A 20,746-nucleotide genomic window follows, 5' to 3' on the forward strand; every position below is an offset into this window, starting at 1 on the left:
ATTGAGTGTGAAAAAAAAGACAAATTTTGGTTTCTCCAATTGATAGATCAATTGGAGAATTGAGGAGAATTTTTTCCCCCCATCCAGAGGAGTGTTTAGGGTCTGGATTTCGCTACCTGAAAGTGTGGCAGAAGTTCATAAACTAGAATATCTGGGAATGGCTTGGACATGGGCAAAATTTTTGTCTATGCAGTATAATTCTACAATTCCTTGATCACTCATGGGAGCAGACAGAGTCCGACTATCATCTCAATGGAAAAAAAAACACATTTGGCAGGACTGCACACATCTGGCACTGCAATGGTGTCAGCCTAGAATTTTGCACTCAAGTGCCTGCAGCACAGGAGACAGTGGGCCACGCACCCCTACAGCTTGCCCTGCAAGATGATGGCTGATCTTCTACTGCATACGAGACGTACAAGATTTTGAGGCTGATTCCTCAGACTGCAGGATCTAGAACCAAGTGTAGTCTCAAGATAAATGATTGTGGACAAGGAGAAATTTCTTTACTCAGGTTGCATGTATTTGGAACTCCCCATTCCAGAGAGCCACTGTTGCTCAGTTGCTGAGATGAATAGATGGGCAAGTAGGCTTTAGGTTCAAGATTGGGTAAGATCTTATTGCTGGAGTAGCAGGCTTGTTGGATCATATGGCCAACTTGTTCTTTATTTGTTATGATTCCACTTTCACACCCAATCCCCAAATTTCTTCATTATGTTTGTATCAAAAAGTCCTTTGAACTCAGTCTTGAATATGTTTGTTGACTAAATATCTTGCAGTCTACCACAGTGAAGCATTATGATTTCAAACCCCCTAAGGCAAGAAACGTCAGTCTTAAGTTGCCAACGCTTTTTCCTTGTTTTTGAACTAGGGCCTCTCAATATCCACTATGATTCACTGGTGTTAGTCAGCATTAGTTGATCACTAACATGGACTGAATTTTTGTTTTGTTACATAACCTAAGCACCACGTTGCAATTAGCTCTGAAGCATCTCATCCCCTATCAATGCTTACCCACCCTCTCACTTCTCCCAAAATCCACTTACCAAGCACCCTGGCAACAATAGATTGGAAACGTTCACATGAGTAACTTCTGCTGGATAATAAAGGACATTGGTATTCATGGATCTAAATGCCAGCAAGGAGACAATACCTCAAATTAAGAGGCAAAACTGGCTTTGGAAAATGTACAAAACATGCGGATTGAGAACTCTGCACACTATCTCAGGAACTTGATCTGAAGGAAACATTTCTTTCAACTAAATATTGTGAAGCCTGAAATCACCATCTTCAGACACCACCACAACTCCATTCCAATGATATAATTTTCCTTCATGGCAATTATGGAGAGTATGTGCAACATTTTTGTTTTTAAGTCCTTCACCCCACCCTCTCTCTGAATCTCCTCAACCCTAAGACATTTGTGCTCCTCCAATTCTGGACTCCTAATTATGTCCAAACTTAACTCACTCTACCATTGGTATGTGTGCTTCTGGCTGTCAATCCCTTGGCTTCCCAAATGCCCTCTTCTCCTTTAAACCTAACTCTGACCAAGCCTTTGGGCACACGAGCATGAACAGTAAGAGGTCACGTAGTCCCTTGATCATTAAAAATGGCTGATCTAATCTTGGCCTCAAATCCACCATCCAATCCATTCCCCATAATCCTCTACTCCCCTATAGACCAAAAATCTGATATCTTGGCCTTAAATATATTCAATGCCACTGCCTATATAACTCCCTCAGGTACAGATTCCAACCTCAGTAAATTATTCCTTATTGCCACCTTAAATGGGGGATCCTCATTTCAAGACCATATCCCTGGTTCTAGATTCCCCCATTAGCACTTTTTTTCCCCAAGCCCCTCAGCATTTTATGTTTAATAAGATCATATTTCATTACCTCTGATGGTTCACGTAATTCAGAACCAGGCTCAATAAAAAAAAAAACAAACATCTACTTCATCCTGTGAATCAACCTTGTGACAACAGTCTCCAATGCACGCATATCCTTCCCCAAACTTGTCCAGAGTACTGCAGATGTAGTGTCACCAATCAACTGTAACATCACCTGTTCCAATGTCTCACTTTGGGGCTTGGCTTCAAATTTTTGTTTCATAATGCTTTTGTGAAGTATGGCAGCTGTTGATGGGAGAAGGGGAAAGAGGAAAAAGGACACTTCCAATTGTATATCTGGTGTGGCTGGAATTCTAATAACTGAATAATGGCAGCTCAAGGGACCACTGTTTCTTGCCTGTGTTTGGCAAAATCAGGAAGCTGTATCAAAGCCCAAACTTCCAAGACCAACTTGAAATTGTATTGCATTGTAATGTTACTGCTAACTGAACCACAGATAGCAAGTTAGAAAATTAAGGATTCAAGGGCAACAATTAAGGCTGACGGAGTGCCACAAAGTCTTTTGAATGTCATAAATTTAAAGAAGATCGGAGAAGTTGCTCATGTCTGAGTCAGTACTTCAATTTTTTTTTAAAACAGATTAGTTGGACATTTTCACATTACTATTTCTGAAAGCTTGCAAATTTTACACTTCAAAGTACTTAATTGGCTATAAAGTGCTTTGGGACACTCTGGAGGAATCCAAAAAGCACTATAAAAATTCAACTCGTCCTTTTTAAAATGGTGAAGTGGTAACATTTATATCGAGCGTCTTTAAACTGCAACAGTGGATCTAAAAATTTTATTTTAATTCTTAGAAATATTGGTGACCTTCCCCCCCCCCCCCAAAATAATTAAACAGTTAATTGAAGTTGACTGATTACAGGCAATCCCCACATTAAGGACGGGGGACAGCGCTGTGTTCCTAGAAAACAGATTTTCCATAACGCAAAGCCGCATCATCTGCACGTGTCAAGAAATGCAACTTTCAAAAATACATTGTGTTCATTAACAGTTTTTTAATAAAAAAACTTCAAAAGTGAATTTTTATGATGCACCTCAGATATTTTGGTAGTGGTTGCGAATTCTATAAGGGTGAATTTCTGTTACCTGAACTGCCGTAACATTGGGGTCACCTGTAATCACAAATCTATTCTGCATAGCCAAACCCATGCAGAAAGTCAACTGCTCATTGTAAAGCATGCCTTAGAGATAGAAAGTTAGTAAAATTTAGTGCAAGTACTAAGTATCAGAATTACATGAACCATGAAAATATGACAAAGCATCAACATGGAACCTTCAAGATACTGCAGTGTCTGGACTGGGTACTGATGACAGAAAATGCTAGCAGCAAACATGTCATTTAAACTTCTCTGAAAATATACGGAAAGAACAACTCAATAAGATCTCCCAACTTCATAGGTTAACAGCCCTTCAAAGGCATACACATGTTCTCTATCCATACAGCACATCCAGTACTTACATTAAAGCTCCAAGATGTCTGTTTACTCCTGATCAAATTAAATGGAATTTACACAAACTTTAAATCTATACTGAAGATTTGACCCACCTGCTGATTGGAACAGCTTCCCATATCACTTAAACCCATCATGATCACGTACATTAACTTCAGATCTACTCGCAACTCTTCTTTGCTACAAGGAAAACAAATGCAACCTTTCCAGTTTAACCCTGCATCTCAAATATTGTATTTTTGTAACTATTCTAGTAAATCTTTTCCTTCCTAGGTCCTTCACATCAGTGACTGGAATTGAACACAATACTCCGGTATTTTATGAAGATTCAATATAATTTCCCCACTTTTGTATCTGTTTCTATTTACAAATCCCAGGAATCCATTTGCTTTACTAACCACTCAAAATACCCTGCCATTTCCTTGGATTTATGTAAATGAACATCCAGGCCCCCTTATTCCTGCAGACTCTAGAATGGTTACACTCAGTCTACGTTGTCTCTACCTGCTCTTTTTGCCATGTTTCACTTTATATGTCTTAGTGTTAAACTTCATCTGCTGCTTCTCCTATCTTATATCTCACATCTTCTTGCAGATTATTACTACCCTCCCTTATTGTCCTAGCTTTGGTGTCAACTGCAAATTTGGAAACATGACCCTGTGGCACCCATATCAGAGTCCATCAGTGCCCCCAGCACTGACCCCTGCACAGCATACACACAGCTAGTCTGAAAAAGCAACCATTTAACCTTTTTATCCCCATTAAGAATGCAACAATACAAGGAACATGAGCTGTTGGTGGCCATAAAGGCCCTTGGGCCTGGTCTGTCATTTAATAAAAATAACTATTTTCCTGCCTGATCACCTTAACCCTCGACTCCCCCACAGTCCTAAAATCTATGGGAAACATGGACATATTCAGTGACAGCCTCCAGAATTTTATGTGGTAGAGAATTCCAAATGATTACAGCCCACCAAAGATGAAATTCCTCCCATCTCTATCTTGAACAGGAAACCTCTTACTCTGAAACTATTCTTGCTACTTTTAGCTTTGCCTGTGAAGGAAGCACTCAAAATAAAAATCAATCCTGTCAATTCCCAGAGGAATCTTGTGTTTCAATAAGACCACCTGTTATTGTTCTAAGCTCTCCTCATCCAGGAATCATCCTAGCAGACTTTCTCTGCATTACCTCCAACGCAAGTACATCCTCCAAACTTCTACATATTACAGTGGACATGCTCTAAGTACCCTGTAGTTTCCTACTTTTGTACACAATACCCTTGCAATAAAGTCCAACCTTCCATTTGCCTATTCACTTACAGTATCAACATGGTAACATTCTGCTTAAGCCAAGTTCCTATCCATCTGCTGCTGAACCTTTAACTTCATAGGCTTCAATACTTTTCAAAAGACTCAAAAGCTTTCTAATCAAGATTTACTACACAACCTCCATCAACGTTCCCTCTTCTCACAAAAATTTTAGTCTGGTTGGTCAAACAGATTAAAACAGATTGTTATTTGCTTTAATGAAAGGTAACCGTCCTTAATTAATCAAAATTCTCCAAGTGTCTATTAATATTTCTCTCACTATTGTTTCTAAAAGTTTCCTCACAGCCAAGGTTACAGGGCAGCAGTAACCATGGTTCCTGGGCATGTCCTTACACTGGGAGGTCTTTTGGAATACAAAATTAAAACATGACCTGACCACAAAACAAAATTAAGGACTTTCGATTTGCTTTTATCCGAGCCAAATCCAATACATTGGTTTTATGTCAGGTAGCCAGGTTCTACATAGTGAAGCCATGCATAAATAAATAGCCATTGTTTCCTACACTACCTGCATTTTTTAAACAGCTATTTGTGGACAGTTAACTATTATGCCCCATTAGTGCACTTATTTATAAGGAGCCAGCTAAATCCAAGGACACAATTCTTTTGAAAGCCACTGTTATGTTTGGTGTTTTGCAGTCACCTGGCATGTGTCCTGTACCTAGGCAGGATTGGAAGATTATGGCAAGTCTTTTTACAATCTGCACCTCCACCATCCTCCATCATTCACTTTACTCCACCAGAAACATAGGATGCTATCCTCCAGACCGGGTAGCTTGTTACTCATAACCATCAGCAGCTATTCCAGCACTACCTCATCATCAATTTCCACCAGGTACATTATTGCTATCACTCTCCCTTTTACTGGGGCTTTGCCATCATCACCTTTTTCTGCAAAGATTGATACTTTTTGTTTTAAGTTATTAATTTTTGAGGATCGAGGCATCACAGGCAACGCAAGCATTTACTGCCCATTTCCTCGAGAAGCTGACAGAGAACCAAATTCTTGAACTGTTGCTGCCTTTCTGCAGAAAGTACTCCTATGATGCTGTTGGATTGGGACTTTCAAGATTTAGAAAAGCAATGATCAAGGGCCAACAATGTATTACAAAGTCAGAATGGTGTGTGACTTAGAAGAGGACACACAGGTGGTGGTGAACCTACTGCCCTTGCCAGTCTAGGTAGAGATCACTGATTTGAGAGTCAGAGTAGCCTAGGCAAATAACTGAGTAATGCATTATGTAGATGCTGCTACACACTGCAGCTATGGTGTACTGATACAGGGCAGTCATTTGCTATTCAGCCAGGCCTTCTACTGCCATGTACTGATTACTTTCTTTATCTCTAATTAGCCCTCTCCCTATCAGCAATATAGAAACATTTATAAATCTAGCAAAGATGAAAATGCTTCATTTTCACGATGTACTCTTCAGTTCTATTCATCCCTCATTTTCGTCTTCATGAAATTACCCTCTTCCATCTTTAACAATCTTCAATCTGACTTTAGTTACAGAAGTACATTTCTTTGGCCCAGAAATATCTAATATCAATGGTTCCATCTCCTTAAACTTTTCACGAAGTTTATTCCTCTCATCATCAGGATCATCTGTCTTTCCTCAAAAAGGCAAATATCTACATCCTCCTGACTATCCCTCCATAATCACCAATATTTCAGTTTAATTCCAGTCTTTGTACTGCTTGTAGAACAAAGATTATCCTGGTGAAAAATGAACCAACTGCACTGCTGTGTGCTATTTCTCTTACATGACATTATCAAAAGTATCTGACATGATTAAACATCCCATCATCCATTACAGCTCACCTTTGTGACACCACACTTGATCATTTCAAAGTATTCACCACATCCTTGCCTTTGGTCAGTTTAGTAATGCCAGGGTTCAAGCCTTGGTCTCCTTTTCTTAAATTAAGATTTGCGTGCCTTCCTTTGTCAACTTCTTCCAATAGCACGGAATTCACTGGTTATATCTCACAGTTGTCTACTGCTACAGAAAATTCTACAATCACTACAGTGCATTCAATGTTAAATCAAGGTTCAGAAAAATCTGTTCCCAGACTGAATCTTAACAAAACACAAGTAACCCAAATTTGTTCCATGGGAACAAATGAAACAGACAGTAAGCCATTTGGCACCTCTTCCCTGCTCTGCTATTCAATAAGTTCATGGCTGTCAGTTTACTTGCCTGCACTAACTCCTTATCCCTTAATTTCCTTATTGTACAAAAATCTATTGATCTCCACCTTGAAAACAGCCCATTCCCCCATATATTTGCCTGTAGCATGTTCTCTCTCACTGAACCTCCACAGCCCTGTTGAGAGAGAATTTCAAAGATTCACCATCCTTTTGGTGAAGAAATTTCTTCCCATCTCAATCTTGATGAGTTAACTCCCTATTGTGTGACAGATTGCTGCTAGGCAAGGAATTAATAGTTATAGAACAAGACAAATAGATGGAGTCTAGATGCAGTTACAAATCTGCCACATTACAACTGAATATAGTTTCATCCTAAAACAGCAATACATCCTAACGCAGCAATACATTCAGACAAATAGAACATAACTTATTTGCATGTGTATTTTGCTAAAGACAATGTGTGTATATTGCTCATGATATTCAGTATCAGCGTGAATATGGAGACTCGCAAGGCTAAGTCAGAATGAATGCTCCTGTCAAGAATTTTACTTCAATTGTCAATTTACAAAATGTATCAATTTTCAAATAAAATATCACAATTGTGTTCAACAAATTCCACCATAAAAGTACTCTGGAAGAAGCCATTTTCAGCAATGATCTGTAAGCAGTTCTTACTGATCTATAATCACAGTATTTAGAGAAATCACACATGGTCTTCAAATACAAAATGAATATCCATTAGTCTAATAATCAGCCTCCTGCAGCCAAGTAAGGATGAGATAATTCTGCATTAAAAAGTTTCAATAAATTATTTAATCATTATGTGACACAGCAGTTAGTGTGGCTGCGTTCACACCTCCAGCAACCCAGGTCAATCCCAATCTTGAGCACCATCTATTTACATTTTACACCTTTTTACTGTGACTGAATGGGTTTCTCCCAGGTCTCTAGTTTTGTCCCACATCCCAAAGGCATGCTGGTAGGTTAATTAGCTATTGTGAATTACACTTCACGTCGGTGAGTGGCAGGAGTATCACAGTGGAGTTGATGGGCATGAGAGAGAGAAAATAGGCTTCAGGTGCAAATATATGGGGCAATGGGGTGGATGAGAATGTTCAGAGAGCCAGCACAGACTTGATGGGCTATCCTCCTTCGATGTTGCAAAGAAATATGAGAAAGACATGAAAATTCTCGTGAGCAAGGAGAAATAAGAGTAGGGGAAAAAGTGGATAGTAACTCTCCTGATAGTGACTTATTTTATAATATTAGTTTAAAATACCTGTAGAACTGTGTAACCGATGGAGAATCTTTCAGAAATGCATAGCCATACATAGATCCTTGCCACTTTTCAATCAGCCAGGATACCTATACCATTACTTTGGACCATATTCAACAAAATAGCTTGGGTAAAAGATCAGTCCCATTTAGTCAGGGCTGGGAGTGGTGATTTTAGGAGTGGAATTATGTAGTCTTAGGTGATGCAAAGCTTATCTTTGGGTCAAATTAGACTCAAAAGATTGGGAAAAAAGTCAAGTTTCGTTTCACATAGCTGCCAAGGGGAAGGAAGGAGTCAGCAGTAGGAAAGTTTGTGGTGGGGCCTGAAGACAATGACTTCGGTCTTGCCAATATTTAGTTGGAAGCAAATTCTGCTGTACTGAGGTTGGTTTTAATGCTGCTTCTTGTTTTTTCTTGCACACTCACCATCCAATTGCTTGGGTGCAAGTACTGTCATACCCAATACTGCAATGGTGATGCCAACTTTTATTTCAAACACAAGGAAAAATAATTCAAAAATTGAGTAATCAGGATAAGTCTACATGTTTTGTGAAAGTGAAATTGCATTTGACCAATTTACTGGATTCTTTAAGGGAAGGGATGAAAGAAACTGGTGGAGAGCTGCACTTGGATACATAGAAAGCACTTGACAAGGTGTCACATCAAATGTTATCACAGAGAATGAAAGCTCATGGTGCAGGAGGTAGCATGGACAGCAGATTTGCTTGTTAAAGGAAACAAACAGTGGGCATTAATGGGTCTTTTTCTGGTTGGCAAAACATAATGAGTGCTGTGAACTTTTAAAAACTTCGAAATGATTTGGATAAGGACTTTGAAGGTATGGTCACTAAATTTGCTAATGATACTAAGATAAGTAGGAAACTAAGTTTTGAAGAGGACACAACAAGGTTACAAGGAGACAAAGATAGATTGAGTAGGCAAAAATCTGGCAAATAGAGTAATAATGTGGGAAAATGTAAAATTGTCCATTTTGCCAGGAAAACAAAATAAGCATATCACTTAAATGGTAAAGGATTGCAGAAGTCGAAGATGTAGAGGGATCTTGGTGTCCTAATGCATGATTTGTACAAGGCTAGTACACACTTAATTAGGAAAGCTAACAGAATGTTATTGCTAGGGGAAATCGAAAACAAAAGTAAGAGGTGGTGCTTCAGATATGTAGGGCACTGGCAAGCACACCTTGGAGTATGGCACTTTGTCAGGATCAGGATATCCACCAAAATGCAATCTTCAGTTTCAAGGTAGAGATGAACAAGGGGAGTATCCTTGGGTTCAGATTTAAAAGGTGAAAAACAAAAGTGTTGCTGCCACACTGGGCAAAAAAAAGGCCAGAAGCAGCTGATGTGTCAGCAATTAAAGAAAGCAATCTTATTATAAGATCATACATAGAGAAGGAAACACACAAACTAAGCAATACAAGACCCATATTGTTAACTGCTGGAATCTTACTTGGGTTTTGCTACCATTAAGTAATTAAATACCCCAGGATGAGCAAAGAGATAGTGCTGGAAATATGCTCCCTAACAATGTTATTGAGGGTTTGACATAAAATACACCAAAGGAAATGCAATGTTTATAACAAAACAGGAACAAGTGAAAAGCAGAGAGCAGGGCCACAGATGAACTACAAGGTCCCTGAGTAAGGATGAATGGCTTCAAATAGATCAGGGAGATAACCAGCAAAAACTCAGTAATGAGGGTTGCAAAGGCTCGACTGGGGTACAAAGCTATAGTTGCATGAGCACATTTCAAGAACGAAGTTCAGAGGTGGCTCGATTTATAGAAGGAACGGAAGAGTGCAGGGTGAGTGCACAGAGGATGGGGCAAAATCTCCAGCTCTGAAGAACGAAGGAAAACTTGTTAAGCGAGGTGAATAAGTTACTTATTTAAGAGGGCAACTGATGAGTGGAGTTGAAGTTGGAAGGAGATGATCAAGATGTTAAAACTTTCAGGAGAAAATATTGGACAGGTGCTGTTGGTTTGGCTCCAGAATAAATTACTTCAATTATGCACATGGTCATCATATTTGGTGTCCAAAGCATTTCATTCAACACGTCCATTTCTTTTTTACCCAGGAAGTCCAAATAAATCACATTTCCCTCTTGCATCTTTGTACCCAAAATACTTAATGCCAAGACCACACTTCATTCAAAGAAACTCCTACCTTGGGAATGTCACCCTCTCCATCCAAGTTAGTGAGTAACCAAGGTGCAGCGTGTGTTCACATTCAACATCTTTTGGATGGGACTTTCACCATTTAAACTCTGTCATGCAAGCCTGAGAACAGGAAAAAAAACGCCAAGTGTCTGTTTAATAGCACTGAATTCACCTAACTAGGATGATTTCATTGATTGTAAATCTGAATTGAAACCAATTTAACAGCAAGTCTGATCAAATAATGTTCACATAAAAACTTAAATCCTCTGTAAAGTTAGCACCAAAAGCTCACTAAATTATTTAAAAAGAAAAAAGATTAATGTTCTAATTATAGACAAGCAGTCTTCCGGAAAAGGACTTGTGGAGGGAGATAATTGCAGACCTGTCATTAAAAAAGACAAATTTATCTCACAAGCAGCTATACACTGCTCATGAACACTTATCCTGAAGGATCTGCCAGTAAATACATGAACCAGTAGATAAATGGTAGTTTTAAAATCAGGAAATTCCACATACCTGGGACTCAGCTTTTAAAACCTCTACATCAGAGAATGTTTATAGTTTTCAAAATGCATGATTTACTCATTTTCAGAAGTTCATTCTTTTGAAGATTATCTTCTACCCCCCTTTAAAAAGAAAGGCCACATGTATACCAGATACAAGCAGAGTAGGTTGGAGCTTGTTACTCAGATCTAAATCCTGGAATGACAGAGTAATTTAACAACTTGTTCAATGGCCAATAAAATTCAGACTGCTTTCCTATACTTTCTTACTACAATGTCTATGCATGAACTTTGCCTGGAGTACCTGTAGCATAACATGCTTTAAAAATAGAATACAGAGTGCCTCAGGGTATACAATCCCCCTTTTAGTACAAAAGTGTAGTTGGATCATACATAGGGCAGCACAAGAAATCATGACTTCAAAACAGCCTTCAAATTCAAACAGATTTACAATGACAAACATACGTTAAGATCATAAGCTGCAATTGTGCGGCTGAAGTCTGAAGAAATAACTTGTTACACAGTTAGACAGAACACTTCACACTATCCCAGTCTCCAAATCACAAATAGAATAGTGTCATAAAAATTTATAGCACAGGGCATCATCTGTCCCACTATTTAGAGGTACTACAGAATGTGCTAACATGTACAAGGATGACACCAGAAAGGAGAGGAGCAGAGAGAGGCTGCCCTCTCCGATAAAAATCAGGCCGAAGGAATGACCAAATAGAAGTTTTTAAAATACGAAAGGATTTTATAGGAAGATGCTTCCACTTGCAGGCATACCAAAACTAGGGGCCATAAATATAAAAGGCAAACTACTGTAGATACCAGAAGTCTGAAATAAAACAGTACATGCTGGAAATAATCCACAGGCCAGAAACATTTCAGGTTTTGACTTTATCAGATATTCTGTCAACGGTTTCCTTCCCCACAAATGGTGCCTGGCATGTTGACCACTTGATGGCAATGCACAACTTGCTAGTGTCGGAAGTGATTGAGGTAAATAGTTTAAATCCACTTAAGGGAAGCCAGACAAACTCATTGATAATCCAACAGAAGGATACCATCAGAAAAAACAAATCATGGACATTCACGAGGACCAAAATGCTAGCATTGATCAGTTGAGTCAAATGGACCATTTTTCTGCTATAGGAGTTAATATAAAGCCCCTCACTGGGGAAAAATACATCATAGTTTAAAGCAAGGGTAAAAATGGTCATGGAAAAAAAAAGTAATACCAAATACAAGGATAAGCCATAAAGGGAAATGCTTGAAGACATGAAATGAGAAGTCACACTGGGAGGGATTAGGGGAACTCCCAAAGGAAACAATTATTAAACAGCAGTCATTGATGGCAAGTCGAGTACAGGAAACAAGGAGCAGATCAGCGGGACGTGCAAAGTACTAGATGGAGCCAGTAGATCGGGCAGTGTTGCAGACAGACATGTGGAGTACTGAAGGATAAGCAACTGAAGTGGAAAGGAGTGCACCAGGAGCAAGTGAAAGGTTGGTAGCAGCGTTCTTTAGGATGACACAGAGGAGATGAAGCACAGAGATGGCAAGATAAAGATTAGAGAAAAAAAGAGATAAGTACAGGGTTTACTGATTATCAAAAGGTAATCTAGAAGCAGGTGGAGTCTCAAGTGAAAGAAGACTTGTTTTTTTGAAAGAGATCAAATATTGAATCAAGAGTTAAGAATCCAATTACCAAAACTTTTAGATTATTGGAGAAAAAAGGCAAGAAACAAAAGGACCAGACTGGGACCCAAAAGCTGCATCTATCTATCTATCTATAAATGAGGGTTCTATCTATCCTGATTTATCCACAACTTCATATTTGAGTCTTTGAATCAAATTCAATGATTCTTGGTTACAGCACCATGTACATACAAAATCTGCATAAAGATTAAACACAGTAGAAAACAAGTAAAGAGCTTTATGGTACAATCCAGTTGGCAGCATGGACAGCAGAGCATAAATAATTAAAAGATGCATAATATTATCTTTGGCAAAATTATGAAAGGAAGCAGGACTGCAGACAGATGCTAAAGGAGAGAGACTGGAAACATGGAAGTATCAATAATGTCAACAGGAAACAGATCACAAAGGAATAGTAACAGTCATGAGCTCAATCACAAAGGAGGTTATCAATAACATGGTTCATACAGTCTGTTCTATATGCAGGATAATGTCCAGGTTGCAAGATCCCACCAAAAAGACTGCTTGATACATGTACTATGACAACAGCAGACTCCAGTACCTAAAAAGACAAGATTTGAGATAGCCATAATGGCAAAATGTGAAAGTTTCTTGAAGTGGTGATGTAACTTTAGAGAAGGTAGATATTGTCAGAGGAAGATGATGCCAGCAAAGGAAGTGGCCAGAAATTGGTGGGAGGAGGTGAAAAGTGAGATGGTACATCTCATGGAAAATATTACCTGAGAGAAGTCAAACGGAAAGTTGGAGGTGGTGGGGATGGAGAAGAGGACAATTATTTTATTTTGGAGCACAGAGAACAAGAGAGTTTCATTTTAAATGTGAAGTCTACAAGACAGTAAAACAAATCAAAGGCTATGGAAAGAATAGGATAAAAATTAAGTTGTGGTGAGGAGCAGAAATTTGGAACTGCTTCTCCTATGGATTTTGAGAATGTGGAAATGATCAGTTTACTAGGAAGAGCAAAGATTATGACAAACAATATGGGCCAAATCAGAAGACTGAATTTTGAGAAAGCACTAGAAAGGAAATTTGGAAGCTATTTTCTCTGACAAGGTAAAATGGTAACTTTTCAACAAGTTAATTAAGACCATATAGAAGCCATGTCCCTCAGTTAGAGCAGAATGTAGTCACAATCTTGTAATTACAGAGCTTCATTCACCCTTGGCCTCATGGAAAGACAAACCAAACTCTCACTCTAAGACACCTGCTTAGAAAGCAGCTTATTTAATTAAGAAGTAAAGACAAAGGATAACTCCTTTGTGTGTTGGAGTACCATAAATGCATATGATCTGGATTTGATATTTTGACCATTTCAAAAAAAAGCACATGATACCTCTGGGTATCACAGAGCAAATTTTAACATTTTAAAAACAGCAAATTCTTTCTGATACCTTACTCTTAACAGACAACAAACTACTTTAAGTGGAATTTCATTAAGAGGTAACATGGCCAAAAAAAATCATATACAAATTTGTATGGCTCTGTAAGTGGCCTGTTGCTTGTCCAGCCATTAAAGAATAATGATGCCTTAAGGTAGTACGTTGTTGAGCAGACATAGTGGGCCACCTGTTACTCAGTGCTGAACAATTTGCAGTGTTTGTACACAGTGGATGATCTTCGATGGCTTCAGAATCAAGCTTTCTAGAATCTTATTTTATTGCCAGTTGAGAATGCCAAAAGCTGGTCACAGCAACTGCTGGGCAGAATCCCACCTGCTCTTAAGGAAAATTGCTGCCTCAATGTAACCTCGATCCTCCTGAGATCTGAGTGTTTCAAGAGTTGGTAGGTTGTTCACAAGGCTGGTGCCTGTCTATAATTTGTCAGATGAGAGTATAACAATGACCATTGCCTCTTGTCATGTCTTAGGATGTATCCCGATTCCATGATTAGTTGTACAATTGCACCAGCCACTGAAGGCAGTGGTGTCCTGTTGCTGGAGAAATTCTGGAGAATGCCATCTTTGGCTCTCCCTTTCTTCATTGTAGCTTATTTCCCCTTCGTGTGCTCTGTATTGCTAATGAAGACATCTTGTGGAGGGATTAAGATCAGTGTTTGGTGTTGCTGACAGCAGCATTTTTGTTGAATTGGCCTTCTGTCTCTAACAAATTTGAGGGCATGGTGTGGGATGAGAATCTAGAGGATCAATGTTCTGTTGGGATTTTGGCACAAGAGTCCAGGCACTCAAGGGAGGGAAAATGAGACTTTAATACACTTAATCCACTGCTGATATCTGGTTGACTCTAGGAACTCTAGCAATGCCTTCACAGATTGTGGGTGCAAGTGAAGGAAAAACACAATCATAGAGGAACATTTCTGGAAGTGGAATTTTGAGCAAGGTAAACAACAGTTACTGCTTTCCAATGTGACAAAAGATGGTGTTGAGGGTGCTACTTCTGTAGCAATAATGATCACTCTCCAACTTATCCCAGAGTGATATTGGATCACATGCTAACTATCAAGGATTATCTAAATAATAGGGCAATAGATCTGTTGGAGGAACTCAGTGGGTCAAGAAGCATATGTGAGAGGAAAGGAATTGTCGACATTTTGGGTCAAAACCCTACGTCAGGACTGAGTGTGCAAACAGTAGTTTGTTGCTCCAGATTCCAGCATCTGCAGGCCCTTGTGTCACATCTAAGTGATAACAGCCGATAGGACGAAGGCAAGAATCAGTCTGACCTTGAAGCCAGCAAGCACAAAGTCCAGCACAGTGGGCTGGTCCAGAAGGTTAGGGAATATGGGATCTAAGGTGTATTGGCAAATTGGATCCAAAATTGGTTTGGTGACAGTAGACAGATTGTAGTGGTTGAAGGGTGTTTTTCATGACTGGGTCTGTATCCAGTGGTGTACTTCAGGGATCAGTGCTGGGACCATTGTTGTTTGTCATATAAATAAATGACTTGGATGAGAATGTAGGTGGACTGATTAATACATTTGCTGATGACACAGTATCTGGTGGAGTAGTCAAATGCCTTCTTCACTTTACCATCCACTAGTGTCACCATTTTCAAGGAGCTATGAACGTGCACCCAAGGTCCCTTTGTACATCAGCCATCCCAAGGTCCTTGCCATTTACCGTGTCTGTCCTGTCAGTCCTTGATGTCCCAAAATGGACCACCTCACATTTGTCTGGATTAAATTCCATCTGCCACTGCTCCACCAAATTTTCCAACTGATCTGTGTCCCTCTGTATCCTTTCACAACCTTCTTTGCTGTCTACTACTCCACAAAGAAGATTGTGAAAGGATAGTTCATAGTTCCCTGTAAACAGTGACATTGATGGATAGGGAAGTGAAGCAAGCATTAGGCATGCTTGCCTTCATAAGCCTCAGCACTGTCTACAGAAGTTGGGATATCATGTTGCAGTTGTACAAAACATTGGTCAGGCAGTATTTGGAGTATCGTGTACAGGTCTGGTCGCCACACTGTAGGAAGGATATGGTAGTATTAGAAAGAGTGCAAAAGAGATTCTCCAGGACGTTTCCTAAAATGGAGATCTCCATTTAGAAGAGAGATTGGGATAGGCTACATTTATTCTCAATGGAACACGAGATGAGGGTGACTTGAGGAATATACAATTATTAGGGAAAAATTTAAAGGAGATCTGAAGGACATGTTTTTCCCCCACACAGAGTGGGCGTTACAAGGAATGAGCTGCCAGAGGCAAATACAATTAAAGTGTTTGAAAAAGGTGTTTGGATAGGTACTTAGATAGGAAAGGAATAGAAGGATATGGGCCTACTGTGGGCAAACAGGATAAACGTAGATAGGCATCATGATTGATGTGGATGTGTTGGGACCAAGAGCATGTTGTTTCAGTACTATACAACTCTATGACTCCAAGAAGTGAAAGATCAGTAATGGCCCTGTTATGGGCAAAGCCACCATGGACCAAATGTTGGCACATCTGATTTTTTAAATTTCCAAGTGTAATCAGCAGTACAACACATCACCAGAACACTAAAGTCCACTCTAACACCCTGGCTGCCTGTGTTGGGAAGCATTACTTCCACCATTCATCCATCATGATGCTGCCAACCTCTGATATCCATCATCAAGAAGTAAAAACCTCTCTTTACCAGTACCTCACTGATGTCCAGCAATATTGAAGTCAGGTAAGCCCTTCCTGATCTTAGGCAAGGCAAATTCAACCCCACTAAAGCTTGGAAAGTGGAATGGAACTTGCAAGCAGTCACATCAGATGGTAGTAGCAAATGTAACTGCTTTATTCAAATACAGAGAGATAGAGAGCATGAAATCACAAACCAATTGGCATAACATCTGTCGCAAGTAACATGTTAGAAGCTATTATTAAAGACATTGCAGCAGGGAACTTAAGAAAATTCACAATAATCAGACAAAGTCAACATGGTTTTGTGAAAGGGAAATCATGTCTGACCAATTTATTGGAGTTTTCTTCAGTAACATTTGTTGTGGATAAAAGGGAACCAGGTTTCCATTTCCCAATTTGTTAAGGTACCACAAAGGTTATTGTGGAAAATAAAAACTCATCATGTAGGATATCATTGTGTATAAATAGAAGACTGGCTGACTAACAGAAAAGAGAATAGAGAAATTAGTCTTTTCTGTGGGTAGATTGTAATGGGTGTTGTGCCATGGGGATCAGTGATGAGACCTCAACAGTTTAGAATTTTTGCAAACCACATTTATGAAGGTACCAAAGGCATGGTTGCTAAATTTGCTGATAACACAAAGATTGCTGTGAAAGTTGTGAAGAGAACACAAGGAACCTACAAAGAGATATAGATAGATTAAGCGATTGGTGAAAATATCCAGGAAATTGAGTGTGGGAAATATGGGGAAGATGTGAGATTGTCCAAGTCGCAGGGGAAAAAAAAGAAAAGCACATCATCTAAACGTTGAGAAACTGCATTAGTCTGAGAAGTTGACAGATCTGGATATCCTGGTGCATAATTTGCAAAAGGCTAAAATGCAAATACAGCAAGTAACTAGGAAAGTTAACAGAATGTTATTATTGTTTGCAAGGAGAATTAAAACAAAGGTGGTTATGCCTTGGTCATATAGGGCATTGGTGAGACTACATCTGGGTGACTGAGTACAGTGTGGGTTTTCCTATTTAAGGAGAGATATTGGGAACAGTTCAGAGACAGTTACTAAACTTTTATCTGGAACAGGAGGGTTGCCTTTCAAGGAAAGCACAGACAGACTGGGCATGTATCCGCAAGTACAAGAGGGGTCTTGATTGGAACATACAAGATCCGGAGGGGTTTGACAAGATGGGTGTAGAGATGTTTCCTTATGGGAAATTCCAACAATAGAGGTCACTGTTTAAAAATCTAAGTCAGATGGGAGATGGATTCCCCGTGCCCCCTCCCCCCCTACAGTATTGAATTTTCAGAATGCTCTGTCTCAGAAGCTAATGGAAGAGTCCAACTATTGAAAGCAGAGGAAGATAGATTCTTGATAAACCAGGTGGGTGAGAGATTATGCTTAATAGACGTTGAGGTTAAAAATCAGATCATATTAAATGGCAGAGCAGGCTCGAGTGGCCTCCTACTGCTCCTAATTTGTATGTTTGTAGGTATTTTCATCCACTAAAATGCACAATCTCACCTTTTCTGCATTTTTCATCTGTCACGTAAATCCATTCTACAAGCCTGTCTACCTCTGTATTTAATACATTTTAGTTTTATACCTTCTGTAAATTTTGAAGGTGTACACTGCAGCCCAAATATACATCTAAAATGGTAGATCTGCTACAGAACACTCCACCTTTCCTTGTGTATTCACATTGCTGCTGTTCCTTTTACGCAATAGACTTATCAGTACACTTGAAGCCTATTACTTAATGTTGCTTCTGTGGATTTTCAATCACCAGATAAAAATCCATATATGCATCAACTGCACAGAGTTCTTTCTGTAATGTCAAAGAGCAGAATTTGCTGCAACAAAATCTGTGCTCGCTCTCCTTTATCAGTGCTTTACTGCAGAAAAGCTCCATATCAGGATGGATGGAGGATTGGCTCAAAGAAGAGTTCTGATGCAAGTTCATCGACCTGAATTTTCATTCTTTTCATTTTCTTTTCATTCTACAAATGCTGCCTGACCTGCTGAGCATTCAATTGGAATTTTCTATTATTAAAAAGAGATAACACAGGAAATGGATTATTTTCAGGCTACCAGGCAATAACTAGCAAGATGCCTTAGGGATCAGTGCTTCATTCAGCAAAGTAACTTCTTGAAAAACACAGCTGCATTCGCCATCATAATCTTCTGCAAGACCTGTGCAGTCACAGTGGCTGCTTCATCCGATGATTAAAACAACCTCACTACAACATCCCATGCCGAGTCTCTAACTTTCTACTTTATCGATGAATTCTTGCAATGGCTGAGCTAGCTTCTGGGGAACTGGCCGTCTAGTATTATCCAAACAACTTTTCCCTCCAAATTTTGAGGATTGCTGATATTCCTATTGGTCAACTACTCAAACTCAAACCAAAAGTCTGTTTGTTAGTCCAGAACATCCCGCACTGACCTGCATGTCTGGCTTTCCACCTCAATGGCTCCACAGATTCTTCTGACAATGTACTCCTGCTGCCAAAGTATCTCATTGCCAACCTGTGACAGTATTTGCTTTACTTGCTGTTTTGTGGTTAAGTAAACATGTGAGCAGCTCTTGCTGACCGACATTTGAACAACCAACACTGCAAAGCCTGGGGTTTCGATAGCTAAAGGTGCATTTCTAGATTGATGTTATCAAACTGCACTTACAACACTTCTGGGAACATCACCTTTGTATTCACTGCTGAGCAATTTCAACACAGTCTTTAGCTCTGCATTGTACAATTTTTGCTTTGAAATATCTTTGTTGCCAACCATTACATATATTAGCCCAACTTCTGGCTTAAATCCTGCTAAGGTCTCACATTAGGCTGATGACCTTGTCTTTTAGCCCAGACTTTTCACCATTTAGATGGATATTTCAGACAAAATCTAAAATTGTGCCAGTTCACCAGCTATACCTCGATCATTGCACCTACTTCCATGGAGAGAGCCAGGTAACTTCGCCATACCTAGTCCCAAGCTATACTCCCCTCCACTTTCTCATTCTTCACGATTACCCTGCTTGAGTTGCAGCCACTGAACTTGGGCTAGCAGTGTCTGTGAGCTCTGAAGATTTTGGCACCCCACAAGCTCACCCGACCAGCAGTACTGGTAGGACAGTATACTTCAAGGCTGTGGTACTTGTATCTTTTTACTGCTTCACACTGCATTTCTTTGAAACACAGTCCCTCCACTAGAGAGTTTCAATTCAATCAATACCCATGATCACTGGCATACAGCGCTGGTTCACAACCACAATAGTTAACTGAAACATACCATTTCCAAAAGCAATGCTAGTACCTTCTACATAACTTGGAGAGCCCCTGGCTACACGAACGCTCTACATTATTTTGTTCTACTTTAACAGAAAATATTTCGGTACACTTGCCAACCTGTAACAGACAGGCAGCAGAAACGATATACATCAAAAATAGAGGAAAATGCAGATGCTGGAAATCTGAGATAAAAACAAATGATGTTAGAAACACTTAACAGATCAGGTAACATCTGTGGAAAAAGAAATTTAGTCAACATTTCAGGTTGAAGATCCTCCATCACAATTTCCAACTCTTCCCTTGGATGCTGCATGACCAGATGGGTATTTTTAGCATTTTCTGCTTTTCTTTTAGTACCAATATACATACTGATCGTGCCATTCTCAATTAATAACGTGGCCATTAATGTACTATCACTAACTTGCTCTTTGGATGTGTAGCAAGTTCCATTCGATATATCATGTCCACCTCAAATTCTCACATTTCATGAGATGGATGGTTCCCCAACTCAATTGTTTGACAAACTTGGCCCTTTACACTTGAGGCAAACAACAACTGCCATTTCTGCCAGCAGTTACCGCCTTTATTAAGGACTTTCATCCCATATTCAATATGCTGTATCCAGTGGTACTTAAAACAGGTTATCTTGAAAGGACACCAGAGACTGTGGTTCTCATTACCGCCCCGGTTAGACTTCCAACCTTTTGCACCCACAAAGCTTGCAGTCTGCCTACCTTTAGCACCTATATGACCTACTAATTCCTCACTGAGCCCACTTACAGTGTTCACATGTCACAGTCACGTAGAAGACAAATTTGATATTACAACTTCTGTGGACTGGTTTCCTGCTTACACCA

The 20,746-nt window shown here is 39.5% G+C and overlaps 1 protein-coding gene across 11 annotated transcripts in view; it reads right to left on the reverse strand.

Annotated features, from left to right (window-relative positions):
- LOC127584938 (EVI5-like protein) overlaps nucleotides 1–20,746 on the reverse strand; it is a 210,844-nt gene that overhangs the window by 161,042 nt on the left and 29,056 nt on the right. For 10 of the 11 annotated variants that reach the window (XM_052041971.1, XM_052041969.1, XM_052041965.1 and 7 more), the window contains exon 2: nucleotides 10,311–10,423. The exons of the other annotated variant lie outside the window; for it this stretch is intronic. The gene's annotated coding sequence lies outside the window, so the exon portion shown is untranslated. The remainder of the gene's footprint in view (nucleotides 1–10,310; nucleotides 10,424–20,746) is intronic. 11 annotated transcript variants of the gene reach the window in all.

This window comes from Pristis pectinata, chromosome 31 (assembly GCF_009764475.1).
Source record: "Pristis pectinata isolate sPriPec2 chromosome 31, sPriPec2.1.pri, whole genome shotgun sequence".
NCBI lineage: Eukaryota > Metazoa > Chordata > Chondrichthyes > Rhinopristiformes > Pristidae > Pristis > Pristis pectinata.